The sequence below is a fragment of the Suricata suricatta genome, chromosome 1 (assembly GCF_006229205.1).
Source record: "Suricata suricatta isolate VVHF042 chromosome 1, meerkat_22Aug2017_6uvM2_HiC, whole genome shotgun sequence".
Lineage (NCBI taxonomy): Eukaryota > Metazoa > Chordata > Mammalia > Carnivora > Herpestidae > Suricata > Suricata suricatta.
Window position 1 is genome coordinate 157736647 of NC_043700.1, and position 26585 is coordinate 157763231.

Consider the following 26585-nt stretch of genomic DNA (forward strand, 5'->3'; position numbering starts at 1 on the left):
CATAATCAGCATAAATCAATTTAATTGAAATAAGGCAAAGAAAAAGAAAAAAACAGTGGACAAAGAACAGATAAGGTAAATAGAAAACACTGTAAGATGACAGATTTAAACATAACCATAATAATTACCACATTAAATACTTATCCCAATTAAAAAACAGAGATTGTCAGACAGGATAAAAAATCAAGTCCCAACTATTTGCTGCCTATGGCACTTAGTCTATAAAGCACATTTCCTTAAAGAGACAAGGTAAGAGTAAAAAGATGGAAAAAAAACATTCTAAGATGAATCAAACTAGAGCTGGAGAGTTTATACTGATATATCAGACGAAGTAGATTTTGGAGAAAAAAGCATATTATAATGATAATGATCAATTCATCAAAGGGACATATAATCCTTGTCACTTACGCAGTTAATGATGAAATTTAGAATCTCATGAAACAAAAACTGAGAGCATCAGTGAGAAGGAAACAAATATACAGTAATAGTGGGACATGTCCACCCTCTTAAGAGTTGTTAGCACAAGTAGAAAGAAAATCAGCAGTAAAAACAAAGATTTAAACAACATTGTCAACCAACTTGAACTACTTGAGATTTAAAGAATGCTCCATACAGTAACAACAGAAGACAAATGTTCTTTTTCCATTGTACACAGAATTTTTTGCCAAAATACAATGCTTTAGACCATAAAGAATCTCAATATATATTAATGGATTCATGTTCTTTGAAGTATGTTCTCTGAGCGAAGGAGAATTGAATTATAAATCATAGAATGATCTCTGGAAAATCTGCAAATATTTGGAGACTAAGTAATATACTTCTATACAATATGTTTGTCAAAGAATAAAAATGGAAATTAGAAAGCATTTTAAATTAAAAATACCATATATAAAAATATATGGGGTACTTAGGAGGAAATATTTTATCTGAAACATGTTTAACAGTCTCACTTTTGGGGCGCCTGGATGGCTCAGTCGGTTGAGCGTCCAGCTTCGGCTCAGGTCATGATCTCCCGGTTTGTGGGTTCGAGCCCCGCGTCAGGCTCTGTGCTGACCTAGCTCAGAGCCTGGAGCCTGCTTCTGATTCTGTGCCTCCCTCTCTCTCTGACCCTTCCCTGCTCATGTTGTGTCTCTCTCTCCCTCAAAAATAAATAAAAGCTTAAAAATATATTTTAAAAAATAGCCTCACTTTTGATCTCAGGCTCTGTCATTTATTATTTCTTAATATTATCTTTGATTATTGAGAATATCACATACACAAAGTTTCCTTCATTTAATTCTTTTAAGTGTTAACAGTGTAATTGTTTACTGCATCATCAAGGTCATACTTCCATTTTTTTAGCTCTAGAAATTTTGCAAAAACATCCAGTTTCTATGAGTCTGTGGGGAATTAGCTTAGGAATTCCCTGAGCTTGCATGCTTGGCTTAACAAAGAATAAAGAAATAGTAAACCCCAGGATGAAAGTATCCAAGATTAGGTAATCAGGGCCGGGCAATCAAGGCGAAAGCACCCCCAGTATAAAACAAAGGGATGAAGGAATAGGAAACCACAGGATAAATGCGTCCAAGATTAGATATTCAGGACGGACCCCCGCCCCCCCCAATTTAGTATGATAGCAGAAGGCTGCTTTCACAGGAAGGAAGGACCAGACTAGGTAAAACAGGGCTATAGACCACAGTGGGGTGAAAAAGCCAGGAGTGGAGCTAATTAGCAAAAGAAAGGTGCCTTGTTGACCCTGAGGTAGCCTGTTCTGTTTTACTCCCAAGGCAAGCTCAAATAAACAGACACAGTGCCTACCATAAATAATGATCAGCCTAGAGCCAGGATTTTGTCTTGTTATTGACCCAAACCCCTAACACCGTGTATCTTTAAAACCCCTTTCTCCCACCCACATGAATCAATGTGAATTTGCCAACACTCTCTATTAAATGTCACTTTTAAATTTCATTAGTTTATAGTTTGCACACTTATTAATTGTTCTTTTTTATTTTGGTTTGTTAATACGATCTTCCATAGTTTTAATTTAGATGGGTTGGCCAGTAATAAAGTAATTTTTACTTTATAATATAAATATTTAAAAATCTGTACATCTAAACTTTGCATAAAATGTGATTATTTTTAACGTTTTCCTTTGGCTCTAAATATTTTTAGCTGTTTGGTAATATAAAATTTTTTTCATATTTATAGAATTCTAAGTTTTTTTGTTATTATTTCTTACCATAGGTGTACTGTGCTAAGACAATATTTTATATATGAAAGCTATTATTTCAAGTCTATTTTGTTTTATAGCCATGAATGTAGTCAGTTTTTGTAAATGTTCTCTTTATGATTAAAAAATGTATTAAATTATTAGCAGCATTGTTTGATGGCATTTGATGTCAATTCGTCAAATTTGTTAGTAGTTTTATTCGATTGTCCTTTATCCCTATTGATTTTGTGTCATCTTAATCCTGCAATCACTGAAAGATATGTGTTAAAATATCCCACTAAGATGATAGATATTTCAATTTCTTTTATACTTCAATTTTTATTTTCACCTATTCCACATACCTAATACATGAATGCACTTAAAACTATGCCATTTATGATGACCTTTTTGTCCTTATGTAGTAACATTCTTTATTTCTAGCTATTCCTTTGTCATTAAGTATCAATACAAAGCACATGGACTATCTTTTGTTTACTTATTTTTCATGAATCCTTTTAGCAAATGACTTCAGTGTAAGCCTATGATTGTCATTGTTATAGTTGGCATGGGCATATTATTTTTCCTTCTAGGTTCACTCAAGGAAAGTTCAGAGCTTGTATCTGCAAAAGGCATTTGTTCCAACGAATGATGCTACTATTGAAAATTTCCCTAAAATTTGTAGTATGGGTTTCACTGATCTTTAGACTTTAATGTTTTAACATTGTTTTCTTTGTATAATGGAGCAGAGTTTGCAAGTAACTTATACTTGCAAGTTTCATTTTGATAGAGATTTTAATTGCCCATCACCTGGCTGGCTCTGTCAGTTAAGCAGCCAGCTTCACCTCAGGCTATGATCTGGCACTTTGTGAGCTCTCGTCTTTTTTTTTTTTTTTTTTAATGTTTTATTTATTTTTGATAGAGAGACGGAGCATGATAGGGGGAGGGGGAGAGAGAGAAGGAGACACAGAACTGGAAGCAGGCTCCAGGCTCTGAGCTAGCCATCAGCACAGAGCCTGGCATGGGACTTGAACCCACGAAAGTGAGTTCTGACCTGAGCCGAAGTCAGAGGCTTAACCGACTGAGCCACCCAGGCACCCCTGTGAGTTCTAGTCTTGCATCCGGCTCTGTTCTGACAGCCCAGAGCCTGAAGCCTGCTTGGATTCTGTGTCTCCTCCCTCTGTTTCTCTCTCCTCTCCCCGCCGCCACCTCTCCAAAAAGTAAATAAACATTAAAAAAGAAATTTGAAAAAAGAAATTGTAATTGAGCACACAATCAATCAGGTAATAATTACATTTTAAAATCTTCTCTTAGGTATGTCTGACCACGTGACCAAGTTCTGGCAATGTGACAGGAGCAAAAGTGATAATGGCACTCTTTGTGAAATGTCTTGAATAGAAATACACATGCTCTTTCTTCTTCCACTTCCCCTCCCCCACCAAGGGGAAAAGTGTTTATTCTTGATTAGATTAAAAGTAAACAAATTGTAGATAAGGAGATACCTTAATTCCATACACTATCCACTATGCAGTCACTATCTGAGGACTGACCTACTTATGCTTGGACTACTACATTATAGAGAAACAAAACTTTTCTTGATAAATTCACTATATTTAGAGAATATTTTAATAGCACTCATTACTGTATCTTAATAATATGACCATCTACAGATGCTTTAATTTAATATGGGTAAAAATGAATATGGAAAGGCTCTGATATCTGCCACTCAGATGTTGATAAACTATTATATGTGTTTATCTTCTGGATAATATTAGTTGTCTTCAAATACAAGTGAAATAAAAAATAAATCTTTGTAAGAGTCACTTTGCATATTATGAATGTTTCTCTCTCTCTCTCTTTCTGAGTATAAGATCATTCCTAATCGACTCCAGGCATTAATTTGAATTATTAGAGGAGTAAAAAAGGAAGGGGGGATAATAATATACAGTTTCTTATATCCAAACAGGATCATGAAAACAAGTTCAACAATTTACATGATTGCTTATTTGCTAAACTTGCTAAATATCCAAAATCTTTTTATCATTTTTGCTATGCATAATTTTGAATGTCAGCAATAGAATTTGGAGCCCTATGAATACATGCAGAGAAAACATCTCTGTAAATGGTTAGGGCTCAGTTAAAGGCAGGAAAAAGGAGAATAAGGTAAGAGGGGAAAAAATTAAATCTCATTCCATTGGTGACCAAAAGGTTTTGAGAATGAGACACAGAATATATAGAGTTGGTTAACTTCTCTATATGACTTACTATTTTTTTTCATGGTAAAAGGGTGAAAATGATAATTTAATACTTCCTTTACAAGAACATGTGGGTGCCTCAGTTGGTTATGCATCTGATTCTTGATTTCAGTTCAGGTCAAGATCTCACGGTGGTGAGATTGAGCCCTGATACTCTCTCTCCTCCTTTGCCCCTCCCCCCTCAAAAATACTTCCTTCACATACTTGCTGGAAAGATTAAATAACATTATGTGAAATACTTAGCATAAATGCAAATATATATGAAACATAACCACTGAGTTAATGTTTGTTTATTGGTATCATATGCCATATCCATCATTGTATATCATTGTATAAGTTGTATATTGGTAGACATATGGGGGCTAAGATACGTATCTTTAAAATATGAATAATAACTGTGCCAAAAGCGAGATTATTGTGAGAATTAAAAGTACACAGTGCTAGCTCTGGACCTGCCACATGGTAAATCCTCAATAATATTCTCTCTTTTTATATTATATTACTGTAATATGCTATTCTTGTAATGGATGAGACTTAATGTTATTATAGAATGGATAGAAAGAATTTATAATGTCACTGAAAAATCTAGGTTATATCTGGACATATTTGGTGCTTTAAGGTTTTTTAAGGGCAAATGATAAACTTTGCAAGGCTTCATATTGTGAGGAAAACTTTCAACCAGCCAATAAATCTATAGTCTTTGCTACCCTAATTATTAACCTCATCTCCTGTATTTTTGAAACCTCTTTTTGCAAGTTCTAAGGATGCTAAAAAACAAAACAAAACAAAACAAAAAACACCACACATACACAAACACAAGCAATTTTTTTTCTTTTTTTAGATAATAGCTGAGCTCCAGTCTAAATAAGATTGTAGTGATTTTTAATTTCCTGGTGTAATTGTTTTGATGGACTACAAATCAGTGACTTGTTATAGAAAATATTGGGTAAAAAGTCAAGCAGAGGAAGGTTTCATGGAGTCTTTAATTTTTTTAATGCTTATTTATTTTTGAGAGCTAGAAACAGAGCATGAGTGGGGAAGGGGCAGAGAGAGTGAGACACAGAATCTGAAGCAGGCTCCAGACTCTGAGCTGTCAGCACAGAGCCTGACATGGGGCTCGAACTCATGAACCATGAGATGATAACCTGAACCGACGTCAGACACTTAACTGACTAAGTCCCCCAGGCGCCTCATAGAGTCTTTAATATTTACAGAATTTTAAATCTCATTTTATTTTCAAAAGAGACATTCTTTAAATTAATGATTTCTTATAGATATAATATGATTTTAATACACACAGAATTTAATTTGGTTTCCTGAAGAAATACTAAGGCAATTAATTTTGAGACTTACAACAATTTAATTGAATGAGAATGCTGTAGCAGTTACTGTTATTTTTTATGGGATGTAATATTTTATGCATAGATTATTAAAAACTGCTTGAGACTCCTTGGGGGCTATCCAATATGATTAACAACTCCCCTGTGAGAATACTAAACGAATAAAGAATGAATCAAGAAGTATTATGTTGGGAGCTATTTGACCTTACCGGTAGACTGAAAATTCCTGGTGAGGGTATGGCAAGTTTGCAGGGTCCCTTCCCCCCAGACAGCTCCCAAAAGCTACCCTCTTGAAACTTTTCATTTCTGCTTGGGCACCAAACCTCAGAGTACTTTTCTGATTAGTGTCAGGAGCGGCCTGTCCCCCTGCCCTGTCCCCGAGGCATGATTACACCTGGTCAGGGAAAAGATGAATAAACTAGATACACCCTAATGCAACATATTAATTTTCCCCTAAGCAATAAACTGATAATTGACTACCTTCTGGGCCTGAATGCCTTTGTGAAAGTCACTGCTGCAATAAAATGTATCAATCACCTTTGGGACTGTTAGAGCAGACATGTCTCCTGAGAACCTGATTTTCTGGGAAATTTCTCTTAGAGTTATGAACAGCCTAATGACCCTTACTCATAAAAAACTGACCTTTACTAAACAATGCTGTTTGCCTCTTGGTTAAAGGTCGCTTCCTTATGGCTAGACCTGAGGTTTTGTAAAAATACCTATGACACTATGAGTGCCTGTAGCTAAGTTTTTTATGACCATCATTACTACTAGAATTGTAACTTCTGCAGAACCTATGTCCTGGAAAATTGTAAAAATTACCTATGAGAAATCATTTACTGCTCTTTCTGGTTCTTGTACCTTTTGCCATAAGTAAAGCTTGAGAACCAGACAGGGCAGAGATGCCTGCCAGAATGGAAAGACGCCTGCCAGGTGGGCAGGGGTGCCTGTCTGGTGATCAGAATGAAACTCAAGGCTCTCTCACTCTCTCTGGCCTACATCGTCATCCGTCAGGGGAACCCTAGACCTGCAGGAGCTGGACTCTGGCAGTATTAGATGAAGTCCAGAGTATTCCCTGGATGGCTGTTAAAGATGCAGCTAGAAGGAGGGCTCAAGTGAGGGTTAGTTGCTTTCCACATGGTGAGGGGTGGTCTGGCTCCTGGAAGAGGAGTGACATGTATGTTACTTATGAGCAGCTGACACCCAAGGGGAGTGTGAGCGCCAACATAAGTAGTTACTTTTCTTAAAACTTATCAGTCAAAAATGTCACCTTTTCATGAGTACAAGTATGGGGAGGAAGGAGCTACAATGATCTAGGGAAAATATCCCCTCATGGAAATCAGGAGTAGAAACAACTATTGTGATCCACAAATGCATACATTTCATATTAAAAGTGTATTTTAAGTGTATTTAAGATGATTAGAAAGCAATCACAACTTTCTCACAATTTAGGAATTATAAGAAAACAAAACAGATAACTAGCCCTAAGAATGATGGTGACTGTATGAAAGTCAATTTATTTTAAGAGTTTTTCACAGGCTAAGTAAGTGTAAGTCCTGAAAAATGAATTCTAGAAAGAAATTATTACAGGATCTTAAAACAAGGAAGCTGTATCTTTTGGGATTATTTATAAATTGCCCCAAAATAATTTTTATTTCTACAAGACAAAAATCTTCAAAGTATCATGTTATTTTGGAGGGTCTGATTCAGAATTAATGATAAATATTAAATGAATCAAAGGCATTTTCCTGTACAAAATTAAATCAGTCTTGGATGAGCCTGTTAAACAATGCTTCACTTTGACTCTGAAAAGACATACAGTCATTCGTTTGCCTAATTTTTACTTTCTGCACAGCATTTTAAAAACAGTTTCTCCAGGGGCGCCTGGGTGGCTCAATCAGTTGAGCAGCCAGCTTCGGCTCAGGTCAGGATCTCAGGGTTCCTGGTTCAAGCCCCACATTGGGCTCTGTGCTGACAGGTATCTCAGTGTTTGGAGCCTGCTTCGTATTCTGTGTCTCCCTCTCCCTGATCCTCCCCTGCTCCCACTGTCTCTCTCTGTCTCTCAAAAAAATAAATAAATACAAACAGTTTCTCCAATATATTAATTCTTAAAAATCTTTAATTGAAAAGATTTTTCTAGAAGAAAGAGACAGTGAAGGTCTTCGAATTGTGGGGTCAGTTAGTACCTCCTCCATCAAACCGCAATCTTGACAAGTACCTTTCCAACAATATCATTCTCAAAAATAAAACTATCTTAAAATTAGTATTCAGTAAACAAAGGCCAGTTTCTAAACATTAAAAAGCTGAGGCAGGAAATATTTTCTTAGTGTGGCCAAAACTGAAATAAACTTCTTAGAATCCTGAAATATCTGTAAACCCTCGGGCTTCCATTTTTGTCTAAGTACTTAAACATCTAATTGTGTTATTTATTATTTTCTTTTTTTTTTTAATTTTAGAGAAAGAGAGCACAAATGGGGGAGAAGGGCAGAGGGGAAGAGAATTTCAAGCAGGTTTCACACATAGCACAAAGCTCAGTCCCACGACCCTGAGATCATGACCTGAGCTGAAATCGAGAGTTAGACGCTCAACAGATGGAACCATCCAGGCTCCCCTGATCTTATTACAAATATTAAAATTTTAAAAACGAGTTTCTTGTGTGCCTGCATGGCTCAGTTGGTTCAGGGTCCAGCTTTTGATTTTGGCACAGTTCATGATCTTGTGGTTTGTGGGACTGAGCCCCACATTGAGCCCTGTGCTGACAGTGTGGAGCCTGCCGGGGATTCTCTCTCTCAAAATGGGTGAAGGGGAATAGAACTTACAGGCCCCCAGTTATGGAATGAACAAGTTACAGGAATGACAGGCACACCGAGGAAATACAGGCAGTTATATTGTAATAGTGGTGTATGGTGACAGACGGTAGCTACATTTGTGACGAACACAGCAGTATATATGGATATATATTATATTATCTAGTCACTTTGTTGTACACCTGAAATGAATGTAACATTGTATGTTGACTATATTCCAATAAAAATAAAATAAAAGGCATATGCCACAAAATGTAGAATAGTGTTATTGCTATGAGACAGTAAAAACCATACATCCAATAGCATGTGGTATTAGTGGTGGGGGGAGACTGAATTAATGGATATTAACTTTTCTGTGTTTAAATTCATTGACATATGAGAATTACATATGTGAAGATTTATTCTAGAAATTATTTATTTAAAAATGGATTTTTATAATTGTATTTATAAGCTGGATGTTTTTAGAACAAAAACATCTATGCAGTATTGTTTCAACTTTTATTATGCCAGATAGTTTCGAGAATTCATTCCCTGAATTACTAACAGTAAGCATTTATTCAACATGGTATGCATGTTTTAAACTTTTACTGAGATGAAAATGTTTTGTTAAAGACTGCTTAACATACTCTATTTTATAATGAGAGGGGATTTGTAAATAATCGGAAACAGGATGTCATATTACATTGCACCCACTCAAACCTTGCAGACATAACTCTTGAAAAGGTCTCAAGTCCCCTTAGAGACATTTGCCTCTTCAAGGCATTTTCGCAGTATTCTGGAAGAATAACAGAGACATATCCCCAGATAGTCACATAAGAATATAAAAAGCTCATCTTGGAGGAAATTTTATAATTTTAACTCTATTAATATTTCAAGGACAGCAGACTGCATTCTAGAATGCTATAAAGTTCTATCGTAAGTACTGCAAATTTATACTGTAAGTACAATAACACAAATTCTGTTAGCTTACTGCGTACTCATATTGCATGTGAGAATGAAGTGCCTCAAAATTGTATTATTTTAGTGACTTGAAACATTTTCACAATATAGAGCAACTTAAGTCATAGTTGACTTATTCCTAAATATTTTGTGATAACCTATTAAAATTTAGCTTCCAACATATTATTGGCAGTACAATTTTAGTTGATAAATAATATAGATTGATTTATGTGGCTTTTGAAAAAAAAGACAAGGTATTCAGAAAGTGAGCTAACATACACCAATAGATTTTCAAAATATGTTTCAGGGAACCTGTAGTGTTATTCACTGATGCATCAGGATTCTTTCATTGTTTGATTCAAATGTAGATGCAAAATGTAACATGATTTTTCTTAAACATTAGTAAGAATATTTGAAATTTAAATTTATTTATATTAAACTTTGAAATAGACAATGAATGTGACAACTTCAACTACCAGGTCAACTCAGAATAAAGCTTTTCAATTATCTCTGAGCATGTACTGAAACTTCTTAGAAATGTGTCACTGACTTGGAATGTCACAGCTCTGCAACTGTCTATTTTTAAAAATGAGGTCCTGGATATGTCTGTTCATATAAAGTTTTACAAAGAGCAGACTGCTGGAGCACAAATCTATTCACATAGCTGGAGGAATTCAGATGAGATACTTGACCATGCACTTACCATGACCGCATTAAAACACATGTAATGATACGACCATATTATCGATATGATGTCCATTTCAGTTTTGTACACTTGTCATTGGCTTACATATTTACAAACATCTTTGCAAGTTTTAGATTTTGCATTATCCTGAATCTAAAATAGCTTACTACTGATATAAGAGTCTGGCTAGCTTCATTTATGAATTAACCTGAAACTGCAAGATGAAAAATTAACGTAAAAGTGTTTTGATGTTTATTCCACATGAATTTTTAAAACATTAACAAAATATACCCAGCAGTGTAATCTCTTGGCTTTCTACCAATTTACAGCCTACACACTTGCCGTTAGCTCTGCACTTCTGCCATGGGTTTCATCATTCCTAAATTATTCTCATTTAAATCTCCAGCTCAAATAACACTTCCTCAGAGTGCCTCTGGTTACTCTAGTTAAAAATTTATTTTGTTTCCTTTTTTTTCAGTTGCTTTATTTATTTTGAGAGAGAGAGAGAGAGAGAGAGAGAGAATTCTAAGCAGGCTCCTCACTGTCAGCATACAGCCTGACACAGGGCTTGATCTCAGGAATCATGAGATCATGACCTGAGCCGAGAACAAGAGCCAGATGCTTAACTGACTGAGTGGTTAAGGCTTGGGTGGCTAGGTGCCCCTTTATTTCCTATTTTTAAAATGTTTTTCTTCCAGCACTATTGCAGTATAATTGACAAATATTGCATACATCTAAGGTGTACAGCATGATGATTTGATATATTGTAAGATGATGACCACATCAAGCTAGTTAACAAATCTATCCCGTGTGTGTGTGTGTGTGTGTGTGTGTGTGTGTGTGTGTGTGTGTGTGGTGAAAATATAAGATCTATTCTCCAGGCAAATTTCAAGTAAAATATATATATAATATATATTATTAATTATAGTCTTAGCTGATACATTATATACAATTTCTCAGTATTTGTTTCAGTGATTTTTGTCTGTCTAAATTTGCTGTGCTATAAATTCTATGATGATAAGGATTCCATCTGTTCTGTTCAAGACTGTATGGAATCAAGTATACCAATGAGAAAGGAATAGAAGATAAGGACAATAAAGTTTGCAAATGAGATGTTATCCATTTGTATCACCTTACAGACAATGGAAAGTATTTGGCTTTTACTCATAAAGAGGTAAAAGCCACTGGAGAGCATGATGTTATTAATGTTCAAAAGTTTACTTGGTCTTTTTTTTTCTTTTTTTTAGTGTGCACATGGCCAAAGATTAAGACATATAGGAAAACTAGCTAGAAAGATTAAAACATAATAATAATAATAACTTTATTTACATTAGTTATATTTTGTTTGTGTCTTCACCAAGATAATCATTGTACGTGGAGGTAAATTGCATGAAAACTTAAAAAGGATATTAAAATCCCCCAGAAAACTTAGTAGGTTTGAATATAATGACATTTTTAACCAAATATAATATACATGTTCTATTTCACAGTTCAAGTTTACGCTATAGGTACAGTGCATACCAAAGGTATTATTATAAATAATCAGTGTGGCAAATTTAACACATCCATATCTCACAATAAGTTCCCTAAATTATTGACTGTAGAGTACTATTTACTTAACACTGTGGTCCCTAAAGACAGACTTTGATAAGACACATATTCATTCTGTCCTTAGTCAGCTTAAAGCTGTGGCCTCTTACCTATAACTTGCCTTATTATAGTTTCATTTATGAATAAGATGGATTATAAATTAAAATGTTCATCTGTGAAGTCCATAGCATAATAATTTGTTGAATTCTACATTTTGTCAGACAATTCCAGTTACTTCACAATGTTACAAGAGGAGTTCAACTTTATTTTACAGATGAAGAAATTTAGATTCACAGAAACTAGAACATATCTGCATGGCCATTCAACTAGCAACATTTGGGGGATTTTAATTATAATCTCTTTGACCTAAACTCTAAAGTGAGCACTGCAAGATTGAGAACTAAAAATAAGGAAGTAAAGGCTTGTGGAATTTGAAATATTATAAGGAAGGCAAATATCACAAATAAGTCTAAAATAAAATAAATATTAGCCTTATGGAGAGACAGCAGGAAATCATGAAGGTGTTGAGAAAAGAAATTGAAAATATGACTGAGTTCTCTCCCATAAAAGAAATAAATTGAGTTAACATTATAAACTTTCTATATACATTATATAGAAAGATATAGATATATATGTATATATACATACATATGTATCAAGATCTATAAACACTTGAGTTGTATCCATTGCAAAATGGTAATAAATGAGAAGGTTATGAAAAATAACAGTGTTAAAACATGGCCAGGTGATACATTGAGATATGATTTCAGGGATGTATTTACCAAAAATAATATTCTGTCTATTAAAAAATATATATTTCTTCCTAAGGCATTATGATTTATTTATAATCATTTATCATAGAGTAATCTGAGTATTTGAAATGATCACCATTTGAAAAGTGTGACCATTTAACATTGTAAGTTTAAATGGGATTCATTTTAACATACATGTAACAGGTCATTAAACATTAATATTTTTTCTGCATACTGTACTCCTCATATATACAAGGCAGATTTTCTTTCTTGGGTTCAGTTTTAAAGAAAAGCAGCATACTCTGCTAAGCAAACAGTCTTACCCAGTCTTTTCCTTTATGGATGAAAAGCAGCGAATGCCTCACCTACTTTACATTTAATCCTATTTTGTTTTAATAAAGCTTCTATTTGGATTTCAAATCAAGCAAAAACCTTGCCACATATATAGAAGAGGTCCATGATAGTTAAACTGCTACCAGAGCACTACTGGGTTACTTGCAGAAAGGAATAAAAAAAAAAAAAAAGAAAGAAAGAAAAGCGATAGAAAGAAAAGAAGTTAAGCTGTGTGTTCACGTAAATGAAAATACTTTCATTAACTTTTGGAATGTACCCTTTGACTTAAAAACAATTCAACTACTGCAAGCTTTAAGAAAAGATATAAAAGCTGTTGTTGGAAAATACAAAACAGCTGGCAATCTTGTGTCTGAAAAAACAAAGGCAATCAGTTGAAAGAGCTAATTTCACAAGGGGTGAATTTTCACAGTTCCAAAAATAGCTTAATTTACATCAACGTTATTCACCTTAATCCTAATGCACAGTTTTGGAAAAATATTAAACAGTTCTTCAGAATGTAACATAACAGTAAACACGAACTTTAGATCTGGAAGACTGTTTTCAGGCCATTAACTCATAAAGTTCTAGTGTTCAAAACACATTTTTTTTAAGATCAGAAACTCTATCACTGAAAAAGTGTTTAATGTTTGACAAAGATTTAAAAAACATTTTTATTGTTCATTTATTTTTGAAAGAGGATGGACAGACAGACAGAGCATGAGTGGGGAAGAGGCAAAGAGAGAGGGAGATGCAGAATCTGAACCAGGCTCCAGGCTCTGAGCTATCAGCACAGAGCCTGACATGGGGCTCAAACTCATGCACTGGCCTGGGAGATCATGACCTGAGCTGAAGTCGGTGGCTTAACCGACGAGCCACCCAGACGCTCTGACATGGATTTTTAAAAAGTGATTTTTGAAAGTGAAATTTTCTAAATGCCTGTGAAAAATTCCCCTGTCTTCTTAACTATTGAATATTAATTTGCTTAGGAAATTTGCCATCTGTATTGATTGAGATCTATCTCCAAACTGATATTTTACTTCAACACTCTGGTATTGGATATATCAATATCATAGTAAATTATTTTATTGTCCACTATGTTGCAGCCATCCCTCTGTTTTCCTAGCTAGGCCTGCCATCCTGAAGATTTCCTCATTCACCACTTCCAAATGATGCAGAGCTTCTAGGATTAACACCTGACAAAATAGGACACTCCAGTTATAGATATATAAAGCATTTACTATGACTGGTCTGTCCTAATATTATACAGGTTCTTAAAACTTTTCCCTAGTAGGAGAATTGCACAGTACACAAAGTACAACTGTAGTGAAGCACTATGGAGAAAAATAAGCCAAGGGACGGATGGAATAAGAATCACTGACCTTCCTCAACTTGTGATGGGGTTATGTCCCAATACACTCAGAGTAAACTGAAGATATTATTAGGTTGAAAATGCATTTCGATACACCTAACCTACTGAATATCACAGCTTAGCTGAGCTCATCTTAAAATTTTTCATTAATATTTTATTTATTTTTGAGAGAGAGACAGAGACAGAGTGGGGTGGGGGCAGAGAGAGAGGGAGACACAGAATCATAAGTAGGCTCCAGGCTCCAACCTGTCAGCACAGAGCTTGACGTGGGGCTTAAATCCATGAATCATGAGATCATGATTTGAGCTAAAGTTGGATGCTTAACCAACTGAGCCACCCAGGTGCCCTGTAGCCTAGCCCATCTTATGCAAGAACACTCACATTAGCCTACAGCTGGGTAAGATTGTCTAACCCAAAGACTATTTTATAGTAAAGTATTGACTACCTCACTTAATTGATTAAATATTGTACTGAAAGTGAAAAACAGAATGGTTGTCTGGGTACAAAATGGTAAATGTATCAGATATTTATTCTTATGGTCATGTGGCTGACTGGGAGCTGTGGCTTGCTGCCACTGTCCCGCTTTGGTAGAGAATCCTACCACATACTGCTAGGCCAGGAGAAGATCAAAACTCAAAGTCTGAAATTCAAAGTCTGAAAGAGCTTCCTCTGAATGTGTATCACTGTCACAACATCATAAAGCTGAAAATCGGAGGTTGAAGTATCATAGTCAGGGACTGTTAAGTGTGTGACCAGAGGACATTGAAAGTAGAACTATCAGGTATAAAAGTGCTACAGAACATCAGGGACCCCGATTTTTGGAACAGAATACTAGAGGAAGTAGAGGACATAAAATCAGACAGATAACTGATATTGTGAAGGCTGGTCTCCACACAGGCTCCTGTTCTGCCCCATTAGATACTTATGACAACTAGAGCGTAGGGATTTGAAAGAATAATACCAATGAGTTTGTAAAATACAATGAGTTTGTAAAAGACTATTCTATCTGCTGGTTTCAAAGATAAATACAAGGGAACAGTTAGGGAGAAGAATTAGAAGTTAATTGCAATGTAATCTAGATGAGAAATGATGGTGGACTGTATCAAGAAGCAGACATGGAGGGGCATTTGTGTGGCTCAGTCAGTTAAGCATCTGACTCTTGATTTCCACTTAGGTCACGATCTCACAGTTCCTGAGACCAAGCCCTGGGTAAGGTTGTGTGCTGACAGCACAGAGCCTGCTTGGGATTCTTTCCCTCTCTCACTCTGCCCCTTCCCTGCTCGTGTGTGTGCATATGCATACTCTCTCTTTCTCTCTGTCTCTCTTTTTTGAATAAATAAATTCCTTTTAAAAATAATTTAAAAAAAACAGACATAGAGGTGTTGTGCAGTGTTAGAATTTAGAATTCATTTTGAAAGGGGAGGAAATAGGTTGCTGATGGACTGAATCTCAGTGTCAGGAAAAGGGAAGATTCAATAGTGAATCTAAGCTTTGGCACCACTAACTGACCTCATGGATTAGTGTATAATTAAAATGGGAAAGACTGAATGAAGAAGGCCCAGCTTGGAAGAAAAGAAAAAGAATTTGCTTTAAGACATGTGGAGATTGTAACATCTATTAGACACCTTAACAAATGCCAAAGGAATAGCTGAGTATATCTGTCTAGAGTTCAAGGAAAAATTATTGGCTGGTGATATAAATTATAAGAGCATCAGCTCACATATGATATTTATATCAATGCAATTACATTAGATCAAGAGAGAGAACATGTAGATGGTTATGAAATCAAGTCTAATCAACAAGCCTTGGAACCCTCCCACGCTCAGAAGTCACAGAGGAGCAAAGGAGACTTAGAAGGGAAAGGCAGTAAGACACATGACCTGAAAACCAAGTAGAAAATAAATACCTTTTAGAGAGGAGCAGGTGATTAACTATGTCCAATTTTTTGTCAACTGCAATAAAGATAGAGTGTTTGCCAATATGAAGGCCACTGATGTTTTTGCAAAGCAATTTCAATGGAGTAGTGGTGGAAAGCAGTTTATTAAAATCGCTTCAATAAAAAATGGCAAGAGAGGAATTGGGGACAGAGAGTACAGGAGATTCTTTTGAGGATTTTGAAGTAAAGGGAATAGAAATATGGTAGTAAATCACAGAGAAAATTAGGACATTTAAGAGTTTTGAAAATGTTGGAAAAATTAAAGCAAGTTTAGGTGCTGTTAGAAAACTTCCAGTAGGCAGGAAAAAATTGGTATGTAGGAAAGAGAGTATTGCTAGGTATATGTCCCTAAATAGGAACGAAAGGACAAAATAAGGGAACAAGTGGAAAAGTTTGTCTTAGATTGGAGCCCAGACAGATTAGCCTCATTAACAACAGGGAATACACAGGGTCTATGCACAGCTTCAAGTAAACAGGTACTGGCTTGGTGGCACTGTGTTAAAACTCTCTTCTACCGGCCCCTAACCTTTTAGTCAGAAAGACAGAATTTGATTAGTTGAAAATGACATTGGGAGGACAGTTTTGGAGATTTGATGAGAAGAAATCATGTGAAATTTATTTCTGGAAGTGTGTGAGAGTCAATGCACCAGGAAACTGACCTAAGATTCCTGGCATCACACAGGGCCATTAATTTGAAGTGAGCCCTGATAGCATGGCTGTGCTTTTCTCTCGCTGCACTCGACTTTCCAGAGGTAGATTCAGAGTAGAGCAAGAGTTGGATTTACCTGGAGTTTGCATTTTTCCAACAATACAAAGAGAGAGGGGGGCAGGGGGGTGAAGGTAGACACAACAGAGTGATTATGATACTTGTGAGAGCAGCAAGAGAGGTGATGATCTGAGGGGGTGAGAGGAGAGGTAGGGTCAATGGACTGCTATATCCAAAGGACTGCTGACGTAAAGAGAAATATTCAGCTATAAAAACAGAAGTTCTGATGGAGGATGGCATAACTCAGTTAAAATCTGAGCTTTGCTCTCAAAGAAAACTTGGAAAATTACTTAAATTCCATAATCCTTGATTTTATAATCTATAAACCAGGGAAAGCAAATGTATCTTAATTAGCTTTTAGAAAGACTAAGCAAATAATTCAGAGAGCACATGTAGGCCCATGTCTGCACATGGCAATCACTCTACAAAGGTTAGTAACATTATTAACACTTTATTTGACTGCATTGCTATTCATTAGGTCGTAAAACAGACTTGATCTATCTTTTAATAATGATAACTCAGATTCATGGCCTGAATTATGATCAATGTGATAAAACAAAACCGCTTAGTTTTGAATTTGAATTTTTAATTTCATTTTTAATATTTTCAAGTACATAGAATCTTAATTATTAAAATATTTTAAAATAATTATGTAGAAATACATGATATTATCATTCAATATTGTGACAGGTTTTCTTTTTCACATTCAAAATAGGAAATTCCACAAAAAATTACAAAGTATTGATTGGGTGTCTATTATTGTTTGACATGAGACAAAGTACAATTTAAAAAGTAAAAATGGGAGCACCAGTGTGGCTCAGTCAGTTAAATATCTGACTTTGGCTCAGGTCGTGATCTTGCAGTTCATGAGTTCAAGAGCCCCATGTCAGGCTCTTTGCTGACAGCTCAGAACCTGAAGCCTGCTATGGATTCTGTGTCTCCTTCTCTCTGCCCCACTCCCACTAGCCCTCTGTCTCTCTCTCTCTCAAAAATAAATAAATGTTTAAAAAGTAAAAGTGTACACTAATCTCCCAAAAAATCTTATGATATAACTGAGGAGATACATATTAATATATGAAACAAATACAGACTATATAATCTGACATACATATTTCAATGATAATTTACATGGAAAATATCTCTTTTCATAACATTTTCCTGATGAAAAAATAGTCACTTTCAGTGCATTTACTTAATCATTTTGAAAATGATGATTTAACTTGAGTAAATTTCAGTTTTTGGAGATTTTCAGATCTGTAAATATTGGGAATATAAAAGTAAACATTTTATTTCAAAGGAAGAATATTTGTAGTCCATAGAAGTAAAAAAAATCTTTAAAGTGATGTTTAAATTTTTTATCATATTTCCCAAAGGCAAATATTGAAATCATATTGTTTATATGCTCTACCCACTAAAATACTGATTGTTAAATACAATTAATCTAGAAATATTTAAAGAATTTCTTGGTATTTGAAACAATTTACTCTGAATAAAATCATTTTTGAGTTATAAAACTGAGGAAATAAAAACCAATTGAAGAATTCAATTTATAGCATTTATGATGACTATATAAATATAGAAAAAATAGTGATGTTTCGATAGCACATTTTTTCCAATATGAGGTTTTGCAAATTATTTTGAAAGTGAGTTATCTTTATGTGTTTTCTGTGGTTTATTCGATGCTCAGAACTCTAGCCATCTCCTTCCATTTTTTCAGGTGACAAAATATCAGAAATTAGCTGCTCAATATCAAAAAAACATTTTGGAGTTCATCATGAAGACCTGAAACTTCATAAGCATTGATTAATACAGCAAGAAGCAGGTTTATTTTTCATGAGAATACAAACCTAATGTTACACTGGAAAATTTTAACATGCATAGTGCAGATATTAGAGAATAAATATATATATATGTATATATATTTAAATTTTCAATGCTTATTTATTTATTTTGAGAGAGAGAGAAGGAGACAGAGAGAGCGAGCATGCGTGCATGTGAGCAGAGGAGGGGCAAAGAGAGAGGGAAAGAGAGAATTCCAAAGTGCTATATGCTGTCAGCCAAGACCCCTAGGTGGGGCTCAGTCCCAAGAACTTTGAGATCATGATCTGAGTTGAAATCAAGAGTCAGACACTTTAGGATTTTAGATAAAACAGTTACATTTACTTAAATTTATTTCCACCTCTATGTCTTTCCTCTTCACTGCCGAGCACAGTGCCAAAATCATAGCTGGTCATCAATGAATATTTGTTCTATATATGAACAAGAAGACTAAGGCAAATGCCTAAAAAATAGCTCTACTAATTGTAAATGTCTTACAAGTTTGAAATATAATGTGAAATATATTTGTGTATATATATAATTGAAATATAATGTATATATATATATATATATATATACTAGATGCTGGCAACTTTTGAGAGAAACAGAGATATGAGATTCTTAAGATAGGATGACTGAGGTAAAATTTATTTCTTATCCATATGTCCTATAGGCATCAATGCTGGTGGTGGATTCAGAACATAAAAGAACAGAACTGTGTTGACCACATTGCTTCACTCAGTATTCCTACATATACACGTACCTTTCCATTCTTAGCATACTTTGATTCAGAGTAAAATTTTTGTTTTAACATTGCATTACTTAATAAAACCAGATTTTTTTAAGTAACGAATAAAAGGGAAAACAACAAAGGCAATAAAAAGATAAGTAGTGGCCAGAAATTTCAGAGTGTGGGGAAGGGATGAGTAGGTAGAGCACATGAGACTTTTAAGGCAGTAAAAATAGTCTGTAACTGTAAATAATGACAATATGCATTTGTTTATTAAAAACCCATAAAAGTGTATAACACAAAGACTGAATTCTTATGTAAGTTATGGACTTTCGTTAAAAATAATTTACCAATATTGTGTCAACTATAAAAAGTGTACCACACAGATGATGTTAATATTACAGGAAACCATGGGTCTGGGAAGAGAAGGATATATGGAACTCTCTGCAACTTCTGCTCAATTTTTCTGTAAACCTAAAACAATGCTCTAAAAAATAAATTATATTTTTAAAAAGGAGTCGCTGAATTGACTTTTACCTATTCTTATTATTTCGGTCCTCTAGAAACTACATCTTAAATAGTTTCAAGCAACTTGCAATATCAATAAGTGATATGAAAAATCAGAAAATATAATCATACATTAATATTTTATTTACTTAATGGATGAAAAGAATAACAAGTATTAAACAGCAAATAATGTAAATAATGTTTACTATAACTGCTTTCATAAAATATAGTAACTGCTATTATTTAATATAGGAAGTTATGTAGAATAAATAGTAAACAGGAAGTATAATTAGGAATAAAATAAGTAATCAGAAAATAATTTTAGAAGTGCAAATATTGCTCAATATTAGAAAAAATTTTAATATGAATTTACAATTTTATAACTCAATATATAACAACATGTAGGCTCATCACAATAAAATATGTAAAAATTTTTAAAACCCATAGCAAAATAAGATTTTCTACATGTATCCTTGAAATTATTTAAAAAATATATCTCAGTATACAAAATGATATTTTTCCTAATAGAGATAGAGTCAAAGCATTCCCACTCAAATTAGGAATAAAACTAGGATTTATTATTTAACATTAATGTGTAAGTACTCACTAACACAATTAAGATGAAATACATACAAGAATATAAGAATAGTCATAATTATATAATAGTCAAAATTATTATTACCATACAAGAATAATCAAAATAATTATTATGTGTGGATGTTATTATTGTTTGATTGTGGAATAGAAAGTAATAACAAAGAAAGACAGTAGAGACAGAGGGCAAAGAAAAGAAAGCAATAGCTTTATGAGAAATATGTCAAATAACTAGTTAGAATTATAAGAAAATGAAAAGAAATATTTTGATTGTTTAACCTAGCTTATATAAAGGAAGCTATAAAGCTTTACTAATCACATAAGGGCCCATTTTTAATAATTGAGAATCATATTTTGTTCCTGGTGAGAAAATACAAATGTTTGAAAAATATTCATTCTTTATAAATCAAACAAATATATTCACTATAATTCTATTCAAATTCATAATACAATTTTATTATTTTGGTTTTTTATCTTATTTTCTATTTGAGAGAGAGAGAGAGAGCCTAAATAGTGGTAGAGAAGGAGAGAGAGGGTGAAAATCCCAGGAAGGCCCCACGCTCAGTACAGAGCATGGTAGGGGGTTCAATTACATGACCCTGGGATCATGACCTGAGCTGAAATCAAGAGTTGGTCACGTAACCAACAAGCCACCCAGCTGCCCCCACGATACACAATTTAACATCTTTTTATGACCTAAAAGAAATAGCCTAAAGTCCTTCTTTAAAAATACTCATGTGAGAGGTGAGAGCAACAACAACAAAATTAAAATCATAAATTGTAGGTAGTTATTCATATCTGGTATTGAATCAGGTGGAGATAACTGTGAAATCAGCATGGGGTAAAAAAAACACATTAGTTTGGCAGCAAGTAATAGAATGCTTGATAGTAAATTAAATGATAATAATTTTTATTATTTACTTAAGATGCCTAGAAGTGAGCAGGTTTATATATTTTCTTCATCAGCCCTTAATCTGTCTCTCAAAAATTCTGTCCTTTTCCTCATGATTATGATACACCTACAAAGACAATGAATAGATCACTACACAACAGTGAAACTTGCAGGGAAGTAGGTGTGAGTGGAAAGAAAAATTTCTTCTTGTAACGCTTTTTAGTATTAGAAAAGACAAAGGTTTCCTTCAAGACGTCATTTGCCAAAAGTGGGTTCCCTTCTTAATTTTTGTCTAAACACTAGGAAAACAATGGAATGATGGATACCGATATAGGGTGATTATGATCCATATCCTAATCTTTCCTCACAGTGATCTTTCCTTGTGAAAATAACTGAGGTAATGTTTACAATATCAAAAGACAGTGATGGATGTTGAATAGGAAGGTCATGTTCTTTACCCTATACTTCAGTAAATGCAAAGAACAGAGTACAGATGTAATGCCAAAACAGAAAGACACCTACTGTAATATATGATTATAGTATAATCCCTATTCAGTGGAATAAGGGATAATCTAGTCTATAATTGCTATTAAGATAATGTCCCCGTCACCTGGAATAGTAAATAAAATAAACTTTTATCATTCATTATATTTTACAGTAAAAGTAATAACAGTTTGAATAATTCCAAAGTAGAATTTAATATCATAAAATTAGTAAAACAAATAAGTAGTGAAGATATTTTTAACCTTGAACAGGGAAAGGCTATTATTAATTTATCTGATACTTAGCAAAAAAAGTCATAAAACCAAAAACAAAACAAAATAACAAAGAAAGTTATTTAAAATTTTGAAAGATAGAGGGACTGGGTGGCTCAGGTGGTTGAGGTTCCGACTTTTGATTACACCTCAAGCCCCTGATCTGAGGATCAGCTCAGTCAGCATGGAGGCTAGTTGAGACTCTCCTCCTCTTCGCCTCTCCCCCTGCTCACGCTCTCTCTAAAGAAAGAATAATAATCATAACTGAAACACAAAATAACATGAAAAATAATATTTGTGTCAATTAAGACTGAAAAATATTAAAGCATTCACATATTAATAAGGAACAGAATTGAAAAACATAGAAAAAAATAGAACTGTAAAACAACTGACCAAAGAAGCATGGGTAAATCTCATTGCCAGAATGAATGTGGAAAAAAAACCACGCTATCAAATTATATGAATATACAACCTTTCTGGAACCTCATTTGACAAACTTATTATTATTATCATTATTATATGACCAATTTTTATTACTAGATCAGTAATAACTGTCAGATTTAATAAATAGTCTATGTGAGAAAATGAATGTATATTATCCCCCAAATCAACACCAACAACCCAATAAGATAATGCTATTGTAGTAGTTTTTTAATGTGTAAGAAAAAAATACTAGGAGGAGTTCAAAAATTTGTTCAAGGACATGGAGCAAATAAGTGGAAGAGTCAAAATGAATCCACATAGAAAATGTGTATTTTTTTCCACCTGACGTTTATTTTTAAGGAATTTATCCTAGTGAGATTATCAGACTACAAAAAGATATATATGCATGAGAGTATTTATTCATTACACCATATTTAAAATGGCATTACTTAGAAGCCACATAAATGCATCTTAGAGATTGGGTAAGTGAATGACATGCATTATGAAATTTTAAGCAACCATTAAAATGATAATGTAGCTCATTCATTTACATGGGAAAATGCCTGCAACAGACAGTTGACTATTAATGAATTACAATTACACGGAGAAGACTGACAGAAAGTGTTAATCTCCTTTCCCTCAAAAATCACAACTGAAAAAAAGGTAATTGACTCATTTGTGACCATATGTGCCTCTGTGTGTGTGTGTGTGTGTGTGTGTGTGTGTGTGTGTGTGTAGGTGTATTCTTAAAGAAACAAAACAAAACAAAAACACAAAACAAGAGAAGAAAGACACAACAGACTGGATGAATGATGTCAACACATAATTTGTGGTGCAACTGGATTTAAAAGAACAGTGAAAGCTCCTGTTGAAGAAAGGAAGTGGCCCTGACAGATCCCAAGCCCTGAAAGACACAGAGCTTAGCATTTTAGAGAAAGTATTAATTTCAGAAAAGTAGCAAGAAAATAAATATATTTTATTGGTTCATCTTTAAAAAAAACGTTATACGGTTAGGGTGCCTGGGTAGCTCAGTCGGTTAAGCATCTGACTCATAATATCAGCTCAGGTCATGATCTCACTGTTGTGGGGACTGAGTCCCGCATTGGGCTCCTCGCTGAGTGTGGAGCCTGCTTGGGATTTTCTCTCTCCCTTGCTCCCTCTCTCTCTCTCTCTCTCTCTCTCTCTCTGCTCCTCCCCAGCTTGCACTATCTCTCTCTCAATTAAAATAAATAAATATTAAAAATTATATGGTAATAATGTAGTCAGGCATTCTTAACATTTGCAGGGCGTGGATATTTTGGCGGTCTGATGTAGCCCATGAACCCTTTCTCAAAATAATGTTTTCAAATGCACAATATAACATAGATAAGGTTGCAAAGGGAAACTAGTCATATTTAAATGTACTTTATGAATTATTTAAAATATGGTAGAGCTATATTTGTGTATATTTTGAATATGTGCTGCTTTATCCATTCCACAAGTAATATAATTTAGCATAGACCTAACAACTAGTTGTGAACATAGTTGATACACTGAAATCTGTATAGCTGGAATGAGGTTTTCAAAGTATTTATAATTCTTATCGGTGATAAAATCATAAATACTGCTAGGACATTTGGATTCATTGTCTACATTCATATTTTAAGAAAATGTTGATTTTCAGATATAAATTAGAAGTGAAGATAGAAGTATTTCTCCTCATCCAAGTTCACAGATTTACTGAATTCAATTCAGGGGTATATTTGGACACCAAGTTAAGAGTGTCTGAAACACTTACCACTAATTTAAATAAATTATAATTTAAATAAAAATATGGTGTATCTATAGTGGGAAATGGAGAGAATAGAACACAACTAAAATAGTTGAATGCAGATAACTTTGGGGGCGACAACCGAGAAATAAGAAAAAATAAGGCAAGAGATTTGCTTCATTTTTTATCTTTTTCTAAAAGATCGACATTGCCACAATTTTAGCTATCATATATTTTGCCTTACAATAAATTAAGAAACATTTTTTATTAAAAGTCATTGAATGGCATTAGTAACCTTTTCCATTTCTGTAGATGATATGCATGTATAGAAGGATATCTTCAAGGAACTTTTAGCAATATCACTCTGTGGATAAAATTTAAAACGGCTTTTCTTTCTTTATGTTTTTCACATTATTTGAATTGTTTTATACTAACTCATGTAGCTATGTATGAACATATATGCATTTTCATTTAAAACAAAGACCATTGACCTACTGTTCTAGAAAAAGAGATAGGCCTGTGCTACATCACATACATGAAATTCAATACAAATATGCGTTGAGAACTTGGGCTTAAGTAAGGTTATCACACAGTGTTATTCAGTTAATAATAAAATGATAACACTGTGTGATAGGCTTATTTACCTTATATATCCAGAGGGTAAAGCCTATTTCCCTTATATATGTACAGAAGTATAGTATAATTTCTTTGAGAGAATGTGTTCACTATTCTGGCACATGTCATACACTTGATCAGTCTCATAAAAAGATGATGCTACTAAGAGTAAAAGAATTCCATTGCATACAGGTAAAAATGTTTTAATGAAAAATGTGTTCAACATGAGAACTGCATTTCATATACTCTGGAAAGGCTCAACTACAGAAGTTGTTCTTAATAAATCCAGTTTTATATGTGAATAAGTACAGTGTCATTATAGTAAGTGAATGTGTTCAGAACATTGTAGTGGACTTAAGACACTACGTAAAGACATATATGGCAAAAAGAAAGAAAGAAAGAAAGAGAGGGAGAGAGAGAGAGAGAGAGGAAGGAAGGAAGGAAGGAAGGAAGGAAGGAAGGAAGGAAGGAAGGAAGAACAAAAAAAAGAAAGAGAGAGAGAGAGAAAGAGATAGAAAGGATGGAAGAAAAAGAGCCAGCTTATCCTTAGCTAAAGACAATGTTGTAAGTTAATGTGTGTAATTTACTGGAAAAAAATGTTGGGGTGTTTGTAATAAGAGAATGTGCAGAAGAATAAAAAATAAAAGTAAATCTGATAAAAACTGAGGAGTTTTTGGATTAAAGTAATTACAAATTTATTAATTTGGCATTTAAAGGATATATAGCCTGAAATGCTAGGCATCTGACATAATTTATACTTTCTCTGTAATCTTGAGTATCATTTAACATAACTTAAACATAAAATACTGAGACACAAAATTTTAACTTTTTATTCTATTATTCACTGTGGAACAGCACTCAAATGTGAAATTTTAAATATATAAGGTCCCTGTTTCTATTCACATTGATCAAATATGCCTACTAATGGGTGTGTAATTAAAAATTGAGATGATAATTCTGAAGGAAAAAATAAAAGCAGATAATATTTTAATTTAATTTAATTATAATTTAATTTTTTTAATGTTTATTTATTTTTGAGAGAGACACAGAGTGTGAGCTGAGGATGGTCAGAGAGAGAGGGAGATGCAGAATCTGAAGCAGGCTCCAAGCTGAGCTGTCAGTACAGAGCCTGGCTCAGGGCTCAAACCCATGAGCTATGAGATCATGACCTGAGCTGAAGCCAGCCACCTAACCAACTGAGCCACCCAGGCGCCCCAGTCAGAGCCATAATAAATAACCTGACTTAGACCACCATGAAAGAGTTATTGTTGAGCTGCATTACAAGGCTAATAGGGAAGAACAGGGCAAAAGTGTTGTCCCTAAAGAGAAAAGGCTATGCCATCCTATATATTTCTAACACTCTTAGAAGGAATGTGGCATAATAACATATTAAATGTAAGATCCAAATTCCAAAAGACTGAAGGGCAAGGGAAGGGAGAATTTGAGGGTGTTTTAAGTTAAAATGAGAAATGGGGAAAGTCTCTAAAATGGTGACATCTTGTAGGCTTTATAAAGGAAAGCACGGAATAGTTTGAAATACAGAT